This window comes from Eulemur rufifrons, unplaced genomic scaffold (genome assembly GCF_041146395.1).
Source record: "Eulemur rufifrons isolate Redbay unplaced genomic scaffold, OSU_ERuf_1 scaffold_158, whole genome shotgun sequence".
In the NCBI taxonomy this organism is placed as follows: Eukaryota; Metazoa; Chordata; class Mammalia; order Primates; family Lemuridae; genus Eulemur; species Eulemur rufifrons.
Window position 1 is genome coordinate 284,102 of NW_027182940.1, and position 10,899 is coordinate 295,000.

The window sequence follows — 10,899 nt, forward strand, 5'->3', positions numbered from 1 at the left end:
GAGGGTTGAGGAGCAGATAAATGACTGGGGGAAAACAACAACAGCAACAACAACAAAAACCACTTCCTGGTTCCTCGATGCAAGCATTCATTTAAAGGGGATACTCGTATGTATACCTAGGTGGAAAGTGGAAGCAGCTTTAAAAAAAAAAAAAGAAAAATTGCTGCGAGCCCTGGTTATGATACGGCAATAAGCGCTAGCTCTTGGAAGGTGTAAAACATATTCACGGTGGCTTACGCCAATCTGGGATGTACAAAGACGAGCTTGAGCACCACCACCAACCAAAAATATGAATGAATACCTGGCTAGCGATCAGGATCAGACATAATAGAAAAGAAAAAGCTCCCAAGGCTAAAATAATGTGAACACGATTGACTCGTCCATGGAAAAGAACCCCAAATCACTGCAAAATAATTTAAAGAGTTTTATTCTGAGCCCAACGGCCGTGATCATGGCCCAGAGAGCTACGCCCAAGAAGCCTTGAGCAAGCGGACCCATTGTGGTGGGGTGGGTTACAGTTTGGCTTCATACATTTTAGGGAGACAGGAATTACATGTAAAATCACAAATCAAAACATGGAAGGGGTACATTGGTCTGGGCTGAAAAGGCAGGACATCTGGCAGTTGGGGGGGGGCGGGGGAGGGAGGGTGCGGTGTTTACAGGTTTACAGCTGGGTTTAAAGATTCTTTGATTTGCAATTGATGACATAAATGAACCTCTGCCTAAAGGCTTTGCATCATGTTTTCAGTTAAGGTAAGGAGGTCTGCTAATCACAGACAAGCCACTGGACAGTTTACCCAAAACTCAAGTGCCCTGTAGTTCAGTAAACGGTTGGCCTGCTAGATATGCGTTAAGCTTTGTCTTGCCTGGCCTTAGGCCCGTCGGACATTCAGTATCTCATTGTTATAAAATCTGACTCCATCAGGGAGGGGTGTCTGACTTCCCCTGTCCTTGCGGGGCAGCAGCTCAGGTTTAAGGGTTTTTCTAGGGTTCCCTGGGCCAACCACGGGACGGGTCAGCTGGCGGTGGCGGGCGGGGGGCGGCTTAAGATTTTATTTTAGTTCATAGACTCCAGAAATGGTGTTTCCCTGGCAAAGACACACGAGTTCATGAAAAGCTTTCATTCAGTTGGTCTGGCTCCTCCCTGAGGTCGTCTCCCTGCCCCCCACTCCTCCCATCCCCTGGGGCCGGAGCGGGGGGGGGGGGGGGGGGAGGGGTGAAGGCCCAAGAGGAGAGGCGCGTGGGGGAGGTGCCGCTCCCAGAACCAGAGACTCGTCTGGGCCCCACGTAACCCAGCCACCGCGACCGCTTCGCCCGAGGAGGTGCCCAGCAAGTCGTGCTTCTGCCCCTCGGGATTGCCTGCGGGCTGGGGGCGGGGTACGAGCTCCCGGCCCAAGAGGCAAACCCCTAGCCTGGCCGCACAGATGGCCGGGCCCCCGGCGGAGCCCTTCCGCCGTTTTCCACCCCTCCTCCACTCACTGCGCTGACTGCGCATGCGCGCTCGCACGTAGCCGCCTCGGGCTTCTCTCGGGCGGAGCCGCTTTCAGCCGCGACCCCGCCCCGCGAGCTGACTGCGCATGCGCGCTTGCACGTAGCCGCCTCGGGCTTCTCTCGGGCGGAGCCGCTTTCAGCCCCGACCCCGCCCCGCGAGCTGCCGCTTCCAGGCGGCACAGCGCATGGGGGAGGGGACGGAGCTCTAAAGAAATCAGTCCCCTCCGTCTCCTGCCTCAGGAAAAGCCCCAAACCCTTGGAGAACTGCCACCCACCGCCACTGCCGTGTGTGTGTGTGTGGGGGGGGGGGGCGGGGGGGCTGGGTCTTTACTTTGTGTCCTCCTTGTGGCCCAGTCCAAGGCGGCTGGGCTGCCAAACAGATCGTCTCGAGAGGGAGGCAGGAAGGGCCCAGGTCTGGACAGGGGTGGATTGGACCCCTCCACCCTGGGGTGTGGACTTGTGACCGAAAGCTCAGCTGCTTGTCCACGAGGCCGAATAACGAGGACAAGCGGTATGAGGAGTAAGAAAACAGAGAGTCTACTTTGCTGACAAAGGAGGAAATAAATAGGGTAGAGCTTCTCAGTCTCAAACCCCCAAATTTCGTGAACATAGGCCTAGGCAGAAATACAGAGGTTTTTAAAGGAGGGAGGGTTGGTTCTCAGCTTCAGGCAATTACTGCAGTTAGCTGTTCTAAAGGTCCCGTCTCTGCTGAGAAGAAATCCCTTGAACTCTGTGGGCCGCCCACCCTGGGGGCCACCTGGAGTTATAACCAAAGAGTTAACGTGCCTCAGGGATGCAGGCCGGGCTGCAAGTTCCCAAAAGCCTGGGGGAAGTTTTAAAAAGACAGAAAATCTTTCTGCCCTCTTCCCCTCCCACCCCCCCACAAAGCCATTTTCTCTGGTGCAGACTCGGCACCCTCCCTGCCCCCCCCCTCCCCGTGCAGGCCTGTTTGTCCTCAATCATCTGTGAGGTTCACGAGGAGGAGATGCTCTCTCGCTCTCCCCACCCTCTTTCTTCCCTTAGGAAATCCTCAGCGCTGTTCCACACACTCAAGGTGGCGGGCCTGCTCCGGCCACCAGCCACCTCTTGTGCCACCTCCCGCCCCCCCCCCCCCGCCCCCAACGGAGTAGGTGTACAGACAGGAGCACACTTTACCGGAGGGCGCCTGGGGATGAAGAGTTGTGGTGGCCAAATGGGGGATGCGGGGCGGGGAGGAGAGTGGCTGGCATTTGGCAAAGAGTGACACGGAGTGGCCATCCAGGCTTGTCTGAAAAGTGGGACTACGAGCCTGAGAGCGCCGACGGAGTCGATGGACATGGTCACTGCTGTGGGATGTCTCTTTTACCACGATGTAACACCAAAGCAAACCCCTGACCCGCTGGGTCGGAGAAGGCCTTGTGGGCAATTTAGAAAAGCCATGGCGTGGCCATTTGGAATACTTCCTGCCTCTCCGGGAATCAAAAATTAGAAAGGACCATGGGTTCTGTATTAACGTACCAAAGGCAGGCAGAATTTTAGCCTTTTAAAGCCTGCCCTGGCCCTATCTCAGCAAGGCAGTGGCACCCCAAGTTCCGTGACATTTCTGCACTCGGCGGCTGACTTCTTCAGCCATCTGTTGCGATGCCCCTGCCAGGTGGCCACTCACTCGCCCCTTCAGTTCAACCCTTGTACCAGAAAGTGTTGCCTTCTTCCTAACCCCTATGGGGGGACCGGGGGGTGACGTGTGTGGGGGGGGGTAGTGGAAATGGGCAGACCCCACAGGTGCAGCCTCTTCCAGGTCATAATGGGCCTGAGGCAGCGTGGGATTCCCCCGGAAGGGAGGCAGGGTGGCACTACGGCACCGAAGCCTGACGCCGGCGGCCACGTGGATGGTGGGGGACACGTTAGACCGCTGAGATGCAGCCACTGAGAGCCACCCCGCAGCAAGAGGTCTCTCTGGCAGAGCAGGCACTGAGTCCGCAAGTCAAGACAGCTGGGAGGCCTGGGAGACAGAGGCCCTGGATCTCAGGTCCCGGGGTGGGGGCGGGGGGCAGTGCCAGTGCCTGGAGAGAGAGAGAGCCCAGGCTCCAGAGGCCATGATGGGGCCTGGTGGGCAGGGCCGAGGAGGTCAAGGCCGGGTGTGGTGGGGTCCGGGATGAGGGGCTTGGGGTGACGGGCAGGGAGAACGACCCGTTCACTCAGACGTGCCCTCAGAGGAAGGCAGAGGTGCGTTTTGCCTTCCTCCGGCTAGTGGAACGCTCGGCATTTCTTTCCTTCAGAGCTGGGTTGAACCGGTGTGGCATCTGTTATAGTACGGAGTGCGAGACAGGACAACCTAGAGACCGAATTGAGCCAAGTCATGAGTCCACATTAGCTGGCCAGCGACCACCCCCTGCCCTGTTAGGGTACAGGTACAGAGAATGGCCCCGAGCCGAAAAAAGCAGGAAGGTTTCAGACTATCCTAAGCTAGAGCTCCGTGACTTTAGGCACGGCGGTTGAAACAACACTATACCACCTACTCCGCAGCTGTGTGGTCCGGGACCAGCCTCGGGCCCCCGTTTCGTTTCGGTTACAGTCTTTAAGCGAGCAGGTTTACAGAAACAGATAGCTCCAATTAAGGAACATTCTTTCAGGCGTTAAGCAAGCACAATCAATTTTACGACAGGCAGCTGGAAAGTTTAAACACTTAGTTACAAGTTAATTGCTTTGTTTTATCTCCGCAAGGTACGTATTTCCAATTACAGACATAGGTCAAGCGGACATCGGTCACCTAGCGAGCAAGCATAAGTTTTCAAGTGGGCCTTTACAGCGTCCAGACAGGCCTCGGTCCAGTTATTGTGCATTCTTTTTGACCACTTGGAAAGCTACTAGCACCGTTCCGGGCCTCACCTCACTCACGCGGAACTACAGAGTGATGACCTGGGGTGGGTGGGTGGGTGTGTGTGTGTGTGTGTGTGCTCCCTCCTGTGGTGGGAAGGGTGATCTGCTCGCCCACCCGGCGTGGTGTCCCCCACCCCTGCCCCATCTTGGCGTTTACAGAAAACAAACACGAACACAAGAGAGGGAGCCGGAGGAGGAGGAGGAACATATGCTGCTATCCAGGTTATCCTGGGAGGCTTCCTAGCCATTTCTGAGGAAACAGTGTCTCCTGGCTGTCTCCCGTAGTTTTATTTATTGACTTATTTATCTATTTTTCCTTTTGGCTTGAACCCATTCTTTTCGTTTCGGCATCTCATCTGACATCCTCTTCTGAGAGGAACCTGGAAACGTTTCCCCGTGTTGCATCTTTTCAGGCTCTGTACGACTGACGAGCATCGTCCCTCTTCAGTCACTGGGCTCTTTGCTAGCCAGGCCTTAATTCTCCACGTTGTAAACCCCAGATCGGATCTCCGCCCGGAGTCCTGTAGAGACCCACCGAATCGATGTTTGGACTGGGATGTCTCGTAGACCTTACCTATTAAAAACCGATCCAGGCCAGGCTTGGTGACTCACGCCTGTAATCCTAGGCCAAGGCGGGGAGGAGGACCGACCGCTTGAGGTCAGGAGTTCGAGACCTGCCTCGGCAAAAGCAAGACCCCCGTCTCTACCAAAAATAGAAAAAAATTAGCCGGGCATGGTGGCACACGCCTGTAGCCCCAGCGATTTGGGAGGCTGAGGAAGGAGGATCGCTGGAGCCCAGGAGTTTGAGGCTTCCAGTGAGTGAACTATGCCCTGCTCCCCCGCCACCCCTCCCCATCATCTCTAACGAAATGACAGTAAAATAAAATAAAATAAAATAAAGCTCAGAAAAAAAAAAAAAAAGTACTATGTAGTGAGACCGATCCTAAGAACACGGGGGCGGGGAAGGAAGTCACTACCACGGTATAAAATTGTATAAACGTTACCCGATTCTGTGTGCGTGCGTTTTCTGAGAAATGACCCCCTTTTGCTATGGGGCCGGGACTGGAGTCCCAGTTTGGGACCATAGGATTCCCCGCACTCGACTCCAGACTGATTCGACCTAGGGTTAGCTCTGTGTAAACACTCTTTAGACGTGGGTGTTTTATGGATTTCTGTCCTTCGGGAGAAACGACTGGCCCGGGTACAGGAGTGAGTGAATGTACCGACCGTCTTCTCCCATCTCTCTCTCTCTCTCTCTCTCTCTCCCTCCCACACACAGGCACACGCGCGCGCACACACACACACACACACACACACACGCCGTTTCCGGGAGCGCCCACTTCATGCGCTTCGGTCCACCGTGACAGATAGTCCAACTGTGAGATCATCGTGAGTGGCTGCGCCTAGGCCCCGCTCTGAACCTCTCCGTACTGTTCGTGTGTCTTCAGCAGGTCCTGCCTCCACCCGTGGCATCTAGCACGGGCCGATGGGTCCCTGTCCTCTCTCCCTGCCGTGGACGCCCCCCTCCGGCCCCCCGCCCCCGGGGGCTCTCTGGTCGACTAGTGGTGGGGAGTGTGCCCGAGGGCTGAGAGACGTGGTCCGAGAGGGGCCGGGAGGAGGCCTGCGACCCAGTGTGTACCCACTCCCGCCCCCACGCTCCCTCCCCCACGAGGGAGCCCGTCCTTTCCAGGCTGACACTTGGATCGGTGGATGACGGGGGTCACCTGGCGGCGGGCGAGCGTTATGGGAAAATCCGGTAGGCGTGTTGCGACGTCCTGCCACAGAGATGGCTCTGGCGACAGCCTCGGGCCGCCCCACCCTGGCCCCCCGGCCAGGCCCCGTGAATGTGTTCTCTCTGTCCCTGACTTCTTTCTTTGTTTCACCAGCCGGCGTGCTCTGAGAATGTGAAGTGTATCATAGTTCCACCCTGGGTTTCATGATCCTAAGATAGGAAGGGGTTTTATGATTCCACGACAGAAAGGTTTTCTCATCCTATCATCTCTCCCCCCCCCCCTTTCTTTCTTTCTCTTCCTCCTTCTGCCTTTTCTTTACTTCTTTGTTCTTTCCTTCTTTCAGTCTTCCTGTCTTCCTTCCTGCCTGCCTGCCTTCCTTCCTTCCGTATTTCTTTCCTCTCTTCCTTTCTCCTGTTATCCTGTGTTTCTATCTCTGTTTTTTCCATCTTTCTTCCCCCTTTCTACTTTCCTACCTTCTTTCTTTCTCATTCTCTCCTTTCTCTCTCCTTCCTTCTTCCTTTCTGTCTCTTTCTATACTGTCTCTCTCCTTCCTTCTCTCTATCTTTTTCTCTTTCCATCTTTCCGTGCTCTTTCTTTTTCTCTCTTAATTTCCTTTCTTTTTCTTTTCTTTCTTTCCCTCCTTCTGTCTCTGTCTGTCTTTCTTTCTTTCTTCTTTCTTTCTGCTTCCATCCTTCCTTCCTTTTTCTCATTCTCTTTCTTTCTGCCTGTCTTTTCTTTCCTTATTTCTTCTTTCCTTCTGTCTTTCTGTGTTTCCTATCTCCTTCCTCCCTTCCTTTTTCTTTCTTCCCCGTGCCCTCTTCCTGTCTTTTCTTATTTACTGTTTTCTTCTTTCTGACTTTCTCTCTCTGTTTCTCCGTCTCTTTTCTTTCTGTTCTTTTCCTTTCTCTCCCTTTCTCTCTTTCTGTTTCTGCCTGTCTGTCTCTCGGCTATGTTGTGGTCTGTGCAGAGACGGGTTTGGTGGACGATGTCGGTGGTCGGGCCGACCCATCCTTTCTTTGATCCCAGTGCTAGCCAGGCCGGGGCCTGCTTAGCTTCCAAGATCAGACGAGATTGGGCGCGTTCAGGGTGGCGTGGCCCTAGACTGACCCGTCATTTTTCGATGGCTTCCGTGGGGAGTAGGGGGACTGTGTTTGATGCCCCCGGGGGACCTTCTGGACTCTGAAATGATGGGCTCCAGAGGGTTGCCCCGTGTTTTGCAGCAGACCTCTGGTGGCTGGCGCCGGTTGTGGTCGGGCTCCACCTGGCGGCCGCTTTTCTACAAGTCTCTTGTCCTCTGAATCTTCGGTGCAGCAGGCAAAGCAGGGGACAGTCCCCGATGCGAGCGAGGCTGAGTTCCGGGAAGCAAGCAGCCTTCGCGGGGCCATCTGGTTCGTGCCGGGACGCCGGCTGGGACATCTGGGAGGCAGAGCTTGGGCCTGCAGGGCTGTGTGGCGGGAGGACGTTGTCGCCGCGCTTCCAGGCTCAGCCAGCCAGGCGGCTTGCGGGGCTGCCCGGGCAGGTCGACCAGCACGCTGTGGCCGCTTTGGAGACCCGACCCACCCCGCGGGGACAGGAAGGAGACGGCACACGCGGGCGGGAGAGGGGGGTGTCCGGCGACCGGCCGCCGTCCCGTGCATGCGTGTCCCTCTCCCTCGGCCTCGCCTTTCCCACCCATTTTCCCTGGTTCCCGCTCAGGAGGCAGGGACAGCCCTGTGAGTGGCACCCAGTCGTCCGTGGCTTCTTCCGAGTCCTACTCTGGGGGCGCGGACCGGGCCCTGGGTGGCGCGGGTGGCCGGCGAGGGCGACCCCTGTCGGCCCGCGGGCGCTCGTGGGCCGCGGCGGTCCCGTCCCGATGTTTTCTCCTCCACAAGTCCCCGTGCTGGGGCCGGGGACTGGGGCCGGGGACCGGGCCCTGGGTGGCCCTGGGTGGCGCGGGTGGCCGGCGAGGGCGACCCCTGTGGGCCCGCGGGCGCTCGTGGGCCGCGGCGGTCCCGTCCCGATGTTTTCTCCTCCACAAGTCCCCGTGCTGGGGCCGGGGACCGGGCCCTGGGTGGCCCTGGGTGGCCGGCGAGGGCGACCCCTGTCGGCCCGCGGCCGCTCGTGGGCCGTGGCGGTCCCGTCCCGATGTTTTCTCCTCCACAAGTCCCCGTGCTGGGCCCTGGGTGGCGCGCGTGGACGGTGAGGGCCTCCCTGGCCCTCTACGCCACGGGGGCCGACCAGATGTCCCTGAGTGCCCCTTGTCTGCTGGCGCTGGGGACCTGCTGGGGACAGGTGGCCGTGTCGAGTGTCGTGGGGGCAGGCGTGTTCAAGTGGCTCGGTCCCCGTCTTCCTGCGCGGTGTTTTTGATCACCTCATATCGTCATCTTCCGCCTGCAGGTTAGTACTGACACGCTGTCCTTCGGCGACTGTCGCTGGAGGGGTTGGGCCTCCGCACGCGGACAGGGTTCTGGGTTCCTGGGGATCCAGCGCCCTGCCCTGTTCCCTTTGAGCTGACCGCCTGGGCCCGCGCGCCGGCTCTAGGGCGTCGGAGTGTCCCGACGGTGGTGCCCGCCTCTCGCGTTGGTCTCTTGTCCCCTCGAGAGACGGCACCCGGGGGAGGGGGGGAGGTTTGCGGCAACCTTCCCCCTTACCCCGCTGGCTCTGTGCCGTTGCGTGTCAGGCGGTCCTCGTCTTTGGGTTGTGCTTGGGAGGCGGGGCTGGCGAGGCTGAAGCGGGCTCCTCCGATCGCTGTCCTCGCCGGTCTGACTGACCTCCCCCAACCCTCCCCGTCCTCGGGGCCTGATCGATGTGGTGACGTCGCGCTCTCCCGGGCCTTGAGCCGCGTGCCAGGCGAGGGACGGTCCATTCATGGTGAATGGTGGCCGCTCTTCTCGTTCTGCCCGCGGGCACCTCACCTCTCCTTCCCCGCCTGTGGGCGGTGCGTGGGAGGCGCGGGTGCGAGACTATCCGGCCCGACCGCGGTCGCCCCGCCCTCGGCCTCGTGGCGTTGGCGGGGGGTCGTGAGTCCTCTTGACGCAGCGGGCAGCCCTCGCTCGCCCTGTGTGGCTGTTGCCTGGCCGGGGTCCCCCCTGCCCGCGACGGACGGGTGCGGGGCCGTGCCGCCCGCCCGGTCGCGCGCCCCGTTTGGCGCGCGGCTGCTGGGTCTGTGTGGCCCTTTTGTGGTGCCCCCGGAGCGCACCGGGTTGTTCTCCAAGGTGCCCGAAACCGAGCGGTGGTTGTCGTCCTCGTTCCCGGCGTCCCCCCTCTGGTCGCCGCTGCAGCGTCTGCTGCGTTGGGTACACCCTCGAGCAGCGTGCTTGGGGTTGGGGGGGTCGAGGCGGGCAAGCCTAGAGGCATCCTCCTGCGCTGCGTGGGCGGGCGGGGGGCGTTGTCTCGGCGTCCCCACGATGTGTGCGTGGCGGACTTCGAAAGGCGAGCGCACGGCTTGTGCTCTTCCCACCCTGCCCGAGGGGGGGGTGGTTGCACGGTCGTGTGGGCGATCGTGGTGGGGCTGGGCCGGCGACGTGGTGCCGGCCGGCCCCGTGGGGGGCCTCTGCCACCGGCCTGGTCTGCCTCGGTGACCCCTCTCCCATACCGACGGGGGAGTGTTCCCCTCGAAGTGAGGGGGCTTTTGGACCAGGGGCCCCGACCGCGAACGCTCAGGAGTCGCCAACCGTGCGTGTTTTGCCCCATGCCGCAGACCCCCCCCACACCTCCCCCAGGGCGTGCCTGAACGCCTCCGCCCAGGGCCCTTACGGGGGCGACCGGGGGTCGGGGGCGATCCACCTTCGGCGAGAAAGCGTCTTCTCTAGCGATCATGGAGGCGTGTCCTCTTCTGGGGTTTGTCGGATCCCCCAGCCCGCCGCCTCTCTGCGCGTCGTCAGCCGCCGCCCCTGCGGCTGCCAGTTGTGCGTGGGCAGAGTTCCCTCCTCCCCTGCCGTGGGGGGGAGCGGTCCGCCGGCCCCCGCGGTGGGGGCCGAGTGCCACTCTTCGCCTAACGTGGTCCGCGCCTCCCCCCTGAACTCTGGGGGAGGGTCACGCCGGGCCGGGCCGGCGTTCCAGCTGTGAAGGGCGCCCGCGTGTGTGCGCTGCGTGCCCCGGCCGCGGGTCGCCCCGGTGTGCGCTGGGGGAAGGGGGTGGTGGTGCGGCCCGTCTCGCGCCCCCTCCCCATCCCCTGTGAGCGTGCGGCCCTCCACCCGGTCCCGTGCCAGGCCGCGGATGGATGGGCGCTCCCGTGCTGGCGCCTGTGGATTGTGGCTGGGGGGACCGCCCGGCCAACGAGGGGGTCGTTCCACCGGTGCACGGTGCTCCCCGGAGCGAGACAGGATTGGGAAACGGACGAGAATGGGATTAGGCGCGGTGGCGTGCGGGCCGAGGGCCGAAGGCCGGCGTCGCTCTGGGACGCCCCGGTGGTGAGGCCGTGGCCCCGTTGGGAGGGTCGAGGGGTGCCGAAGGCTTTGGCCGGCTGGCGTCACGGGCGCGTTGCGGGACCGCTCTCGGGTTTGGGGCGGTGGGATCCCGTGGCGTTGTTTCCCCAGTGGCCCGGTCGCGGCGCAGGTCTCGCCTCCCCACGGGCTCTCGTGCCTCGCCCTCGCGGGGGTCTCATCCCTGTTCGAAAGGGTGCTCCTTCTCTCTTCCTCACGGCTGCCGACCGCCCCGCGACGAGCGTTCGCCCGACTGCGCTGCCCGAACCTGACCTCGCCGCGGGGAGGGGGCGTCGCCCTGGCCGCCAAGGCCCTGGACGGCGCCCCCCACCCCCCCGGCGACGTGCCTCGGTTGAACGGTCGGCGGGCCTCCGCGTGGCGGGCCGGACGGCGTTGGGGGGCGGCCGGTCGCG